The 13,627-nt window shown below is 43.7% G+C and overlaps 1 protein-coding gene and 1 pseudogene across 1 annotated transcript in view; both read left to right on the top strand.

Annotated features, from left to right (window-relative positions):
* The window catches only part of LOC124622011 (neurobeachin), a 1,442,121-nt gene that overhangs the window by 413,703 nt on the left and 1,014,791 nt on the right, over window positions 1-13,627 (top strand). The window lies entirely within an intron of this gene.
* LOC124623346 lies at window positions 1,943-2,060 on the top strand (annotated as a pseudogene).

Below are 13,627 nucleotides of genomic sequence, written 5' to 3'. Positions count from 1 at the left end.
TATCGTGTTGTCGTCGGCTGCTTACTGTAATACACTCGCCACGACATCATCGACGCCGACTGTGACCTGCATTCGGTGGCGCTGTGTCGTCTTTACAGTCTTCCAACGAAGCTGGAAGAGAAGCGAGCTTTGTATGAGAGAAGACAACCTCGCTTTGCTGCAGCAGACGAAATTTGCTTGTCGGTCGACAATGAAATATGTCTTACTGGTCTTCCTTCCACGTCTGCTGTATAGTTCCTCGCAGATTTTGTAATGACGCTAATATACCATCCCCAGAGGATCAAAGCGAGAAAACAATTTTATTTCGCGAATAAGTGTATTTACTTTTCTTTTTCGTGTAAGTCACCCATTTAGGACTGATTCCGTGTCGCATGTTGCGCTGCGACGTTCAAAACATGCGCGAATAGTATTGAGTGCTGAAGATGGAAATGCATAAGAAAATTTGGAAGACGCCATCATTAGCGATAATGGATGTCAAATGCTTGATGATAATGATCTAACAATTATTGTTTAACGAAACTGTACACCTTTCAAATTATGTAAAGACTAAACTGTGATTTAACCCTTGTGATTGTCACCCGTAACAAAATTTAATTTTCCCCTTCCCTCCACCACAAGGAGTATTTATTAATTATGTTGGGGGGAGATTTAGTGGGATGCCCCTCAACCTCACCCTCACATGGTGTTTACCCCGTATTCGGGTAAAAATACGTAAAAAATATTTTTTTATTTGTTTTAAACATTGATTAAAATTCTTTAATAGAACCATGTTTCATTAAAAAAGTGTTTTAAGCAGTGTATTTAACATGTAATTAAAAACTGCATTTCAAAGATGTCGTCCCTGAGTAGCATTCGCACAGACAGACGGACAGAGACGGATGGACATAAAGACTCCACGAAATGAGCATTAACTGTTTTGACGGATCCCTAAAATCCGACCTTTTATTGGTATATTAATATACATCAGGTGTCATTCAGCGTTTACATACTTTGCAGATGAAATACCACATTGTTTGTACCTTCCTTGGAACCATATGATTACGTAATTTTTCGGGCTTTTGATTTATATTGCCACTAAGCGAATTCATGTCGTTGAACTTCAGTTTAGCTTTAGCTTCCTTTCGCAAACGATTAACTTCTCGCTCGTGCGTGTGTTTCGACAATCGGCATGCCGCTTAGCAGGTACATTTTAAAAGTTTTGATACAAATTCACGTTAAACTCAACATCGCCTTCAATATGCCTTGCAGAATATCATAACCGAGTCGCTGACTGACATGGATTGATTTCGACCAGCGCGGCACGGAACTACCCGAATAAAATGCAACACTTGGGTGGTACTTGTTTCTAATCGGGGAATTCAGTTCACTTAGGCCATAAAGACTGGTGGGCGCATTAATATTGTCGATGCTCTGGATTAACTATAATAAAATACAATCTATAATTTTATGAGTGTAGGGAGCAGATGAGGGAATCCTGCATCACCGCTCATGGCAAGCCCCTAGTGGAGGTGGTTTGCCGTTGCCTGCCTCCGACCTGTTACCAAGTGTCAAGTGTGAATCGGTGTCGTGTGGATGACTGTGATTATACGAAACAAAACGTCATAATAACGTATATTCTCTGAGTTAAAAAGCTGACGTGACTTTTTATAGCCCGCCATCCCCTTTCCCCTTTAAGTAAGATTTAGTGAGATTTTGCCGGACCGCCCCCCCTACTCACGGCCCATATTTTTATCTCACATAATTAATGGACGTCTGTTTACCCACAGTTTGGTACCACTGCGCTACTAGGAAGACATCAGTACGGGAAATAATTGATTTTATCCATAAAAATGAGATTTACAGTTAATTCTGTTAAGATATTCACAATCACTGTTAGAATACCTGAGTACTGAGAACAAACGCCAGACCTCTATTTGTCTTATAAAGTGCACGTTCTGTAGGTGCCAACAGCCTTGCCTCAGTGGTAACACCGGTTCCCGTCAGATCACCAAAGTTAAGCGCTGTCGGGCTGGGCTAGAACTTGGATGGGTCACCATCCGGTCTGCCGATCGCTGTTGGCAAGCTGGGTGCACTCAGTCCCTGTGAAGAAAACTGAGCAGCTACTCGATTGAGAAGTAGCGGCTGCGGTGTCGTAGACTGATACACAGCCGGGAGAGCGGTGTGCTGACCAAATGCCCCTCCATACCCGCATCGTGTGACGCCTGTGCTCTGAGGATGACATGGCGGCTGGTCGGTACCATTGCGCCTATATGGCATGTGCGGGCGGAGTTTGGTTTCTAGTTAGCTTTAAGTTCTGTGGATTCGCGTGAAATCACCGTATGCAAGTAAAAGGTCATAAAATAAATTTCTAGAGCTAAGTAGTGAATGCGTGCTACATGCCTTAGTTAATACCAGAAGAATGTTGGAACTCTGGGTACACTACTGGGTCTGTACTGTAGTTTTCTTTATGGCTGGCAGAAATCGCGACAAGAAGCCCTATTACGTTAAGAGGCGACAGCTCTGTTTTACCGAGCATATACATTTCTGTACCGAAAGTAAGAAGCAGAAACAGAGGCTGTCTGACGCTTACTCCAGCGTTTCCAGTACCCAGAGTAACCAACGGCTGGAACATGATACAGATAGACTGCGCTCACCAAAAAATTTTTTCCGTCTCCGCGAGGAACACATCACTTACCTTTCTTAATACTAGGATATTATTCTAGTTTCGGGAGATAAAAGACTTGCATGAAGGTGGACCCACAAATCCCATTCTGTCATTTTGAAAGTGACCATGATAAAACATGAGCCGAGAATTTGAGTATAACATTGTTGAAACACACCTCTCATTGAATAAAAATATTTCAGGTACCTTCTGTAACGCACGAGACCATGAAATCTTCTTCCTTCATTCCATTCTACGGATAACGGCAAGTTTATTCAGTAGAGAGATCTAACGAGGAGAACACGGCAAGTGCCATAACCAAGTTTCCGAGAAACTTCACTCGGTGGTAGAATAGCCAAAAATGGTAGCATAGTGGCTAGCGTCGCGGTCTCCGTAGAAGGTTTCTAGACGAATCTTTCTTATCAAGTTAGGGGATACAACGGTATTAATTGTAAAATTACCACTCGGTTTCATAATAAGTGTCGTACATTTATTGTATAATAGATGTGTGTACGGTATTTTTAGGGATTACAACCTTTTTAGATTTTCATATTCGTATTTTTGTTCTTACATCAATTCTTAATTCTTATATTTTATTTTTATGTTTGTTCTTGATGAAGATTTGGTGCACTCCCTTGGATGATACCGATCGTAGAAACATTCGAAATACAGAAATTCCGAACACCACGGGTTTCGCGCGAGGGCACGTTTCTGACAGCGAAATTTCTTCGTATAAATCTCACTCAAGAAAGAAACATCGTTAACGTTGCTGAAGATTTCATGCGTTGGCAATAATTTCGCGGCAAACCACGCATAACGGATCACTTTTCCAAAACCTGGCGCATGCATTTGGTTATGGTGTCAAGATACACTATAGGAATTTCACCGAAAACATTTTCAAATAATTTTTCTCTTCAGTTATTTTTTTTCTTCCTCCGTTTTAAAAATCGTTTACCAGGCGTAAAATTAGTTGACGAATAAGGGCATCGTAATTTCAATATGCACTGGAAAATATTCGAGCAATAATCTTCTATAGACACCGGTAGATACTCGTAAATTAAAACGAAAATAAAAATAGTAACCTGGTTTCGAACGTGGGGTGCAAAAATGTAAAGATGCGACGCCAGCCACTGTGCCACCGCTTCGTTTAGCCTGTTTACTCGCTAAACGTCCCGAACGTCCCGTGAAGTACATCGAAAGCTTTGACCGTCGTTTTCTCAGAATCGGTCGAATATCTACGGATAAGCCGAGACGCGGGGTTCGGTTATTTTTACCCCTCTTTCACTGAACGAAGTCTCCTGGAAATAGCGTTATGACGTGTGCCGTGTTCCCTTCGAAAGCAAAATAGAGGAAGTACTGCCGTAGTTGAAGAGAGGGTTGCGGTCAGCGTAACAGGGGAGTGGGGGGATGAAGGGGACGAGCAGACAGACGAGTAACGCGCTCCTTACGACCGGTGACCGGCGTAACGCAAGCGGAGCAGAACTCGGCGGCGGCCGAGCCTTTTGTGCGCGATTTTTGTTCGGCCCGTGACGGCAGCGAGTCTACCGGCGGGACGTTTTCCGGCGATATTTCCTTTTTTTTTTTTTTTTTTTTTTTGCCGGCAGCCACAGACAAATTGGTGGCCGGCGCCCACGCGCCGGTTCTCGCGGCTGCGCGGACGTCAAAGGCAGCCGCCGGCAGCGCGTCATACGCTGCTGTGCGATGACCCGTGGGCGTCTCCTACCGGCTGTGCGCCTTTATTTTCCTCCAGCATTATGAGGCCGTCTGGCTGCTCCAAACTGTCTGTTGGCGGAGAGGGAACTGATGCGTTGGCTTTCGTGAAAGATGTAGGAGCGGAATTCACCAATATACGCCGTGACTGTTGACTTGTGACACGTAACTAATACAAGGCCGTTACAGATTGCAACAGGTCTGATGGTACTGTAACTTGCAAAAATAAATTTTTAATAACTCGTAGGCCTTCCTACGAGTTACACACATCTGCGGCCCGAGCTCTGAAATTTACTTTAGAAAGGAAAAAGTCTTTGTTTGGGAGCACACAAGCTATTTTCATACCAATTTGCCACTTAGCTGTGGTAGTTGTTTGTTTGAAACCGATTTACAAGGCTTTTGTGACTGTATCTTTAGAAAGCCAGGCATAGTTATCGAAGGGAAGTACACCTGCAGCTATATCTTGTTGCTTTTCGACAGCATGTTCTGGTAATGTACTGTACACAGTGCTCTTCGGAGTCTTTCCGCCCGCATCTCGTGGTCGTGCGTTAGCGTTCTCGCTTCCCACGCCCGGGTTCCCGGGTTCGATTCCCGGCGGGGTCAGGGATTTTCTCTGCCTCGTGATGGCTGGGTGTTGTGTGCTGTCCTTAGGTTAGTTAGGTTTAAGTAGTTCTAAGTTCTAGGGGACTGATGACCATCGATGTTAAGTCCCATAGTGCTCAGAGCTATTTTTTTGGAGTCTTTCCACCAAGCGTCTAATGGGGAGCAAGTTTCATGGGGGACAAAGTATTCGCTGATGCTTCGCGGCGATGCTAAACGTCTTTTATATCTGATTATGCCCCTGCGGTGAGCTACGATGAGCAGGTCCTGCAGTATGGGAGAAAGACGTTACGCCCCACCGAGTGAGGTGGCGCAGTGGCTAGCACACTGCACTCGCATTCGGTAGGACGATGGTTCAGTTCTGCGTCCCGCCGTCCTGATTTGGGATTTCCGTGTTCCCTGAATCGCTTCAGGCAAATACCGGGCTGGTTCCTTTGAAAGGGTACGGCGACTTCCTTTCCCATCCTTCCCTAATCCGATGGGATCGATGACCTCCCTGTTTCATCCCCTCCCCCAAATCAACCAACCAACCAACATTACGCCCTTTTTCATTGGAGCATTTCCCACTTGGGCTTCCATTCATATTGTTCTCTATTGGTTCTGTAACTTACATCTGTTGTTCTGAGAATTTGAAAGATCTTGCACCATTTTACGCTGGCGAATTTTTTTCCTCTGTCGACAAACCCCGTGAAAGTGTCTTGATTTTTCGTAAATCTTGCCTCCATTATCAAGCACGTCAGAACAGACTTCTGGTGCATTTACCTTTCCTAAAAGCTAAACTGATCCTCATCTAACATATTCTCAGTTTTCTTTTCCATTATTTTGTGTCTTATTCGTGTCATCAACTCCGATGTGAGAGCTGTTAAGCTGATTGTGCGGTAGTTCTCGTATTTCGTCGGTAACGAGTGTGGAAACTATAACACACAAAACGATAAACGTTGTGAATTTCCTGCCGTTTTGGCCTAGGTGAAACTGGCACTCTCTTTCGCAATGTACAAGACTATAATTTTTGTTATCATTTGGCAACCAACCTGCTAAATTTAGACGAAACAACTCTTTTAAATGTTTACGATGTGACACATTCTACATGTGAATTAAATCTAACTGTTAACTGGGCACTGTTGTATACTGTACATATTTCAGTCAATTGAAATTCGCCATCGTAAGGCTCTCAATACCACTGACATTTTTGTCTCCGTACATCCATATTTTAATGAATAATTGGACAGCAGGTCTTTTATTTATGTGTAGGAACAATAACACCATCATCTGTGTGTATTAGTTTTATTTAAATAGAACTAATACACAAAGCTGGTGGTGTTACTGTTGCTACACATATGTAATGCATGTTTTTCCTAGAAATGAGACAGCTATAGAGCCCACACAATTGCGATTCAGTGATACGTGAACTCGCAGCTGAGTTTGTGTTGTCTGGTCGGATTGATATTACTCTTCCACCCAAAGCTATTTTGAGAGCCAGCTGAAAAAGAGTAGCGACGGTTACAGTTTGAATTATCAAAATAACTGTTTTCGACGAAATTGCAATTTGCATAAAAGCGCCTCGTGTTTAAAAGCGATGTCATGTTCACTAATGTGTTACCTGTGGTACGCCATCAAGTGTCTGTAATGCCTTCACGCGAGTATTTGCGGTAGGTGAGTGTTACCACACTACAGGTCGTGCTACATCACCACCTATCGCTCTGTTCCATTACTGGACCAGAGTTAATTACCTCCCATCAATTACCAAAACACACTCTAGTTAGATATGATGGTGTTCCGTTTCGCCGTAACAGTTTCGAAGTTTCCTCTACACTGAAGGTGAATCGTGTCATCGAAGAAGCTGAGTATGCTGTACCACAACGGAGCTGTTTTGGAGAATCTGGGAACGTAGTGAGTGAGTGGTCGGCGTGTGCGATTTCCATGTGGAGGGCCTGGGTTCCGTTCCCGGTACTGCCAGGGATTTTTCGGTAATCGGAGGACGAGAACGGAGTCCATTCAGCCTAATGATGCCATATGACGAGCTGTTTGATTTGCAAGTAGTTGCTCCAGGGTCTGGGAAGCTGACCTCATAGTAATCGACTACCAGTACTGAAATAACGGTGATCTTCTGGAGTCTGTCCAGTTTTTCAGTAATATCTAAGGATATGGCACAATCACGTGAATTTAATGGCTGGATAGGCGAATGGTAAACGCTAAATTGTTCGATGGATAATGAGAATGTGGTGTGCATCTACACGAATGCCACAAGTGCTAGAGAACTCGTCCAGCATTTAAGGTCCTTATCAAGCAGGCACTATATCAAGCAGGCACTACAACATACATCGAAAGGAATCAGACAAGCGCTGCTAAGATATGAACAGAGTTAAGTGTAGCTCATGAGAAAGTGCTAGGGAGACTCTAATGGTAATCTTTGGGAGAAAGATGACATTGTTCGCACAAAACCCTGTTGGGTAAATTTAGCGTACCAATATTAACGTGTATAGCGCAACAGTTTTTTCTGATTTAGTCCGATTCCTCCCATAAGGATCATGTGGATAAAATAAGTGACTAGTACGTGTACTAAAGTATTCTGCCCTCTCTCCATTCCCGAGTGGAATGGGATACCAAGTCTCTAGTATATACGTACTCGTATGTAGTATTAATTACGCCACGCTTTGCACCATACAGTTGTTCGCGGAATGCATTTGTAAGGCAAAGTAGACACACATGATGGGTGCGTGTGAAGCGTTGTAATTCCAGACTTCGTCATCGTCTGAATGATGACTCTGTTTTATGGTTCATTGCAGAAAAATGTAACACACAAGCCTCACTTCGCTAAGTTGCCACAGATAATATTTTCGTCGATACACTACCCTATTGTTATCCATTCAGTATACAGAGCAAGAAATAAAGGGAACTAAAGCGAAATTTTGAGAACAACTTGATCATCATGGAGAAGAAATGAAAACTTTGAGGTTTGATGAAGAAAATGTAATTCTGTCAAAGATGGCAAAGGACTTGAAAGCACAGTTCGACAGCATGGACAGTGTCAGGAATAATAAATTAATAAAAGTTGCGTATGGATGGTAGAGTATAACCGAATGATATCAAGCGATGTTGAGAGAATTCGATCAGGAAATTCTACGGATAACAATAGTGGAAAGGTTTGCTGACGATAACAGTGTGTGTTGTTGTGGTCTTCAGTCCGAAGATTGGTTCTATGCAGCTCTCCACGCAACTCTATCCAGTGCGAGCCTCTTCATCTCCAAATAATCTGCTTGCTGTATCGACCTCTTGGTCACCTTCTACGACTTTTACACCCCCACCGCCCCCTTTCCCCCTCTCTCCCGCCCCTCCCACCCGCACCTCTCCCCCCACACACCCTTCCCTCAAAAAATGGTTCAAATGGCTCAGCACTATGGGACTTAAACATCTGAGGTCATCAGTCCCCTAGAATTTAGAACTAGTTAAACCTAACTAACCTAAGGACATCACACACATCCATGCCCGAGGCAGGATTCGAACCTGCGACCGTAGCGGTCGCGCGGTTCCAGACTGTAGCGCCTAGAACCGCTCGGCCACTTCAGCCGGTACACTTCCCTCCAGTACTAAATTGGTGATTCCTTCATGTCCCAAAATGTGCCCTACCAAGTTTGCTCCACAAATTTCTTTGCTCCTCACTTCTATCCAGTGCTTTCTCGTTAGTTACATGACCTACTCCTCTAATCTTCAGCATTCTTTTGTAGCACCACGTTTCAGAAGCTTCTGGTCTCGTCTTATCCAAACTGTTTATCGTCCGTATTTCACTTCGATACATGGCCCACTCCATACATACACTGTGTGATCAAAAGTATCCGGACACCCCCAAAAACATACATTTTTCATAGTAGGTGCATTGTCCTGCCACCTACTCCCAGGTACTCCATATCAGCAACCTCAGCAGTCATTAGACATCCTGAGAGAGCAGAATGGGGCGCTCCGCGAAACTCACTGACTTCAACGTGGTCAGGTGATTTGGGTGACTTGTCATACGTCTGTACGCGAGATTTCCACACTCCTAAACATCCCTAGATTCACTGTTTCCGATGTGATAGTGAAGTGGAAACGTGAAGGGACACATACAGCACAAAATCGTACAGGCCGACCTCGTCTGTTGACTGTCAGAGATCGCCGACAGTTGAAGAGGGCCGTAATGTGTAAAAGGCAGACATTTATTCATACCATCACACAGGAATTCCAAACTGCATCAGGATCCACTGCAAGTACTATGACAGTTAGGCGGGAGGTGAGAAAACTTGGATTTCATGGTCGACCAGATGCTCATAAGCCACACATCACGCCGGTAAATGCCAAACGACGACTCGCTTGGTGTAAGAAGCGTAAACATTGGACGATTGAACAGTGGGAAAACGTTGTGTGGAGTGACGAATCATGGTAGAGAATGTGGCGATCCGGTGGCAGGATGTGGGTACGGCGAATGCCCGGTGAGCGTCGTCTGCCAGCGTGTGTAGTGCCAACAGTAAAATCGGAGGCGGTGGTGTTAAGGTGTGGTCGTGTTTCTCATGGAGGGCTTGCACCTTTTGTTGTTTTGCGTGGCACTATCACAGCACAGGGCTATATTGATGTTTTAAGCACCTTCTTGCTTCCCATTGTTGAAGAGTAATTCGGGGATGGCGATTGCATCTTTCAACGCGATAGAGCACCTGTTCATAATGCACGGCCTGTGGCGGAGTGGTTACACGACAATAACATCTCTGTAATGGACTGGCCTGCACAGAGTCCTGACCTGAATCCTATAGAACACCTTTAGGATGTTTCGGAACGCCGATTTCGTGCCAGGCCTCACCGACCGACATCGATACCTCTCCTCTGTGCAGCACTCCCTGAAGAATGGGCTGCCATTCCCCAAGAAAGCTTCCAGCACGTGACTGAACGTATGCCTGCGAGAGTGGATGCTGTCATCAAGGCTAATGGTGGGCCAACCACCATATTGAATTCCAGCATTAACGATGGAGATCGCCACGAATTTGTAAGTCATTTTCAGCCAGGTGTCCGGATACTTTTGATCACATAGTGTACACTTTCAGAAAAGACTTCCTAACAAATTTATCTGCGTCAGAAACACTTTTCTTGCCAATGTCCTAACAAATTTATCTGCTTCAGAAACACTTTTCTTGCAATTGTCAGTTTAAATTTTTTATCCTATCTACTTCGGCTATCATCAGTTATTTTCGTGCCCAAGTTGCAAAACTCATCTACTGCTTTATGTGCGTCGTTTCCTAAGCTAATTCCTTCAGCCTCACCTGTTTTAATTCGACCACATCCCATTATCCTCGTTTTGCTTTTGTTGATGTTCATCTTACATCGTCCTCTGAATTACAACGCCATCGGGAAACCTCAAAGTTTTTATTTCTTCTTCCTGAACGTTAACAGCTACTCCAAATTTTTCTTAGGTTTCTTTTACTGCTTGCTGAATTTGCAAATTGAATAACATCGGGGATAGGCTTCAACGCTGCCTCACTCCCTTTCCAACTGCTGCTTCCCTTTCCCTTTTCATGCCCCTCGACTCTTATAACTGCCGTCTGGTTTCCGTACAAGTTGTAAATAGTCTTTGGATCTCTCTAAAATTTGGAAATTTGTGGTAAGTTCTCATGGGACGAAACTACTGAGGTCATCGGTCCCTAGCCTTAAACACTATTTAATCTAACTGACTTACGCTAAGAGCAACACACTTACTCGAGGGAGGATTCGAACCTCCGACGAGGGGGGGGGGGGGGGGGGGTTCGCGCGAACCGTGGGGCAACGTGCCTGAGACCGCACGGCCCGCTCCCTGTATTTTGCGCCTACTACCTTCAGAAAGTGTTTCAGTCAACATTTTCAAAAGCCTTCTCTAACACTACAAATGCTATAAAATTAGGTTTGCCTTTCGTTAACCTATCTGATAAGGCAAGTCATAGGGTCAGTACTGATTCCGTGTTCCTACATTTCTCCGGAATCCAAATTGGTCTTTCCCAAGGTCGGCTTTTCCCAGTTTCTCTACTTTTTATAAAGAATTAGTGTTAGTATTTTGCAACGATGCCTTATTAAACTGATAGTTCGGTAACATTCACACCTGTCGGCACCTGCCTTTTTTGGAAGTGGGATTATTAACTTCCTCTAGAAGCCTGAGCGTACTTCGCCTATCTCATACATACTGCTCACCAGATGCAACAGTTTCGTCAAGACTGGCTCTCCCACGGCTGTCAGCAGTCGTTTTCTCGCAAGGCCGTGTTTCGACTTTGGTCTTTCAGGGCTCTGTCAAATTCTTTTCGCAGTATCGTATTTCCCATCTCATCTTCATCTAAGTCTTCTTCCATTTCTATAATATTGCCCTCAAGTACATCTCCCTTGTACGGACCCTCTATATACTCCTTCCACCTTTCTGCTTACTCTTGTTTGCTTAGGACTGGTTTTCCATCTGAGCTCTTGGCATTCATACAGATGGTTCCCTTTTCTCCAAAGGTATCTTTAATTTTCTTGTAGGCTGTATCTGTCTTACCCCTAGTCATATATTTGTTCTCTAGCCATTCCTGCTCAGCCATTTTGCACTTCCTGTCAATCTAATTTTTTATACGTTTGCGTTCCCGTTCGCCTGCTTCATTTAATGCATTTTTGTTTTTTCTCCTTTCGGCAGTTAAATTCAGTATCTCTTGTGTTACCCAAGGATTTCTACTATTACCGATGTGATCCACTGCTGTTCTGCTGTTTCATCTCTGAAAGCTACCCATTCTTCTTCTATTTTGTTCCTTTCCCCTGTTCTTGTTAGTCGTTCCCTGCTGCTCCATCTGAAACTCTGCACAACCTGTGGTTCTTTCAGTTTATCCAGTTATTCAGTTTATCCAGGTCCCATCTCTTTAATTTCCTATCTTTTTCCAATTCCTTCAGTTGTAATCTACGGTTCATAATCAGTAAATCGTGGTCAGAGTCTACATCTGCCCCTGGAAATGTCTTACCATTTAAGATCTGGTTCCGAAATCTCAGTCTTACTATCATATAATTGGTCTGGAAACTTCGGTGTCACGAGGTCTCTTCCACATGTACAGACTTCTTTCATGATTCTTACACTAAGTATTAGCGATGATTAAATTATGCTCTGTGCAAAATCCTACCAAGCGGCTTACTCTTTTATTCCTTTCACCCGCTACTTTTTCTCCTACCATATTTTCTTCTCTTTTTTTCCTACTGTCTAATTCCAGTTGCCCATGGCTATTAAATTTTCGTCTCCTTTAACTATCCGAATAATTTCCTTTATCTCATCACACTTTTCTTCAGTCTGTTCATCATCTGCGGAACTAGATGACATGTAAACTTACACATCAGTGATGGGTATGGGCTTTGTATCTATCTTGACTACAATAGTGCGTTCACTATGCTGTTCATAGTAGCTTACCCTGTTCCTATTTTCTTAGTAATTATTAAACCTACTCCTGCATTACCCCGATTTGATTTTGTATTTAGAACCCTGTATTCACCTGACCAGAAGTCCAGTACCTCTTGCCACGGAAATTCGGTAATTATCACTACATTTAACTTTAACCTATTCATTTCCCTTTTTAAATTTTGTGACCTACCGTCCAGATTAAAGGATCTGACATTCCACGCTCCAATCCGCAGAACGCCAGTTTTGTCTCTCCAAATAACGACATTCTTCTGAGTAGTCCTCGCCCGGAGATGCGAATGGAGGACTATTTTACCTCCGGAATATTTTATCCATGCCCAGTATTGGATATAAAATGCGTCTGCCAACAGGAAGGAAAGTTTCCAAAAGAAAGGTGCTTTAACATCGAAAATAAAATCAAGTGTTACGAAGTCTAAAAATGATTGAGTATATAGCCTCGCGTACAGAATGTCTCAGGAGGAAGAATTCTTAATCAGGGATATGGCAGGAACGATGACTCGAAGCAGTAAAAGTCCGCTACGGTCGCAGGTTCGAATCCTGCCTCGGGCATGGATGTGTGTGATGTCCTTAGGTTAGTCAGGTTTAATTAGTTCTAAGTTCTAGGCGACTGATGACCTCAGAAGTTAAGTCGCATAGTGCTCAGAGCCATTTGAACCATTTGATCCTTCTTGAAGACTGGAACAACCCGCACGTGTTTATCATTCGCACGAGTCGCTCGCTTCTTCCTACGTCCGCCAGAAGAGTGAGAGTCAGCCAGCTCGTTATCGGTAGTCCAGCAAAAGAAAAGGGTGGCCCAGGGTCGGAAGGGCTGAGTGCCTGAGCGGGGTCATGAAAAGAAGATTATGTTCCACCAGTAGAAAAGGGCGCCAAGGGTAAGACGATCTTCTTCTCTTTATCATCTTAGGTACCTTGTTCTTTGTCCTCCTTTCCACTAGTCCTAGCCATCGTCTTCTCTGCGACTTAATAAATGTAACCCTGCCTTGTCCTTCTTTCCACGTGCTTTTAGTATAGTGTTACATCATATTCCATCCCCACTTTTATGGAACCGAGGTGTGTTCTCCCCAGTGGCATCGTTCATAATGACACAGTGGATAACTTAACGAAAACTTAAGCAACATCATAAATTATAATCTCACCAGGACGTGCTGAGCTTAATGAATGATAAAGCGATAGACGACTTATTCGGTGATATTGGACTAAGATGTGAAAAGAATTGCGTTATTCCTTGATTGAAGCTGAGCTACCATCATCTCCATGGG

The sequence above is a fragment of the Schistocerca americana genome, chromosome 7, assembly GCF_021461395.2.
Source record: "Schistocerca americana isolate TAMUIC-IGC-003095 chromosome 7, iqSchAmer2.1, whole genome shotgun sequence".
Classification (NCBI taxonomy): Eukaryota; Metazoa; Arthropoda; class Insecta; order Orthoptera; family Acrididae; genus Schistocerca; species Schistocerca americana.
This window is presented reverse-complemented; position numbering and strand designations above follow the sequence as displayed.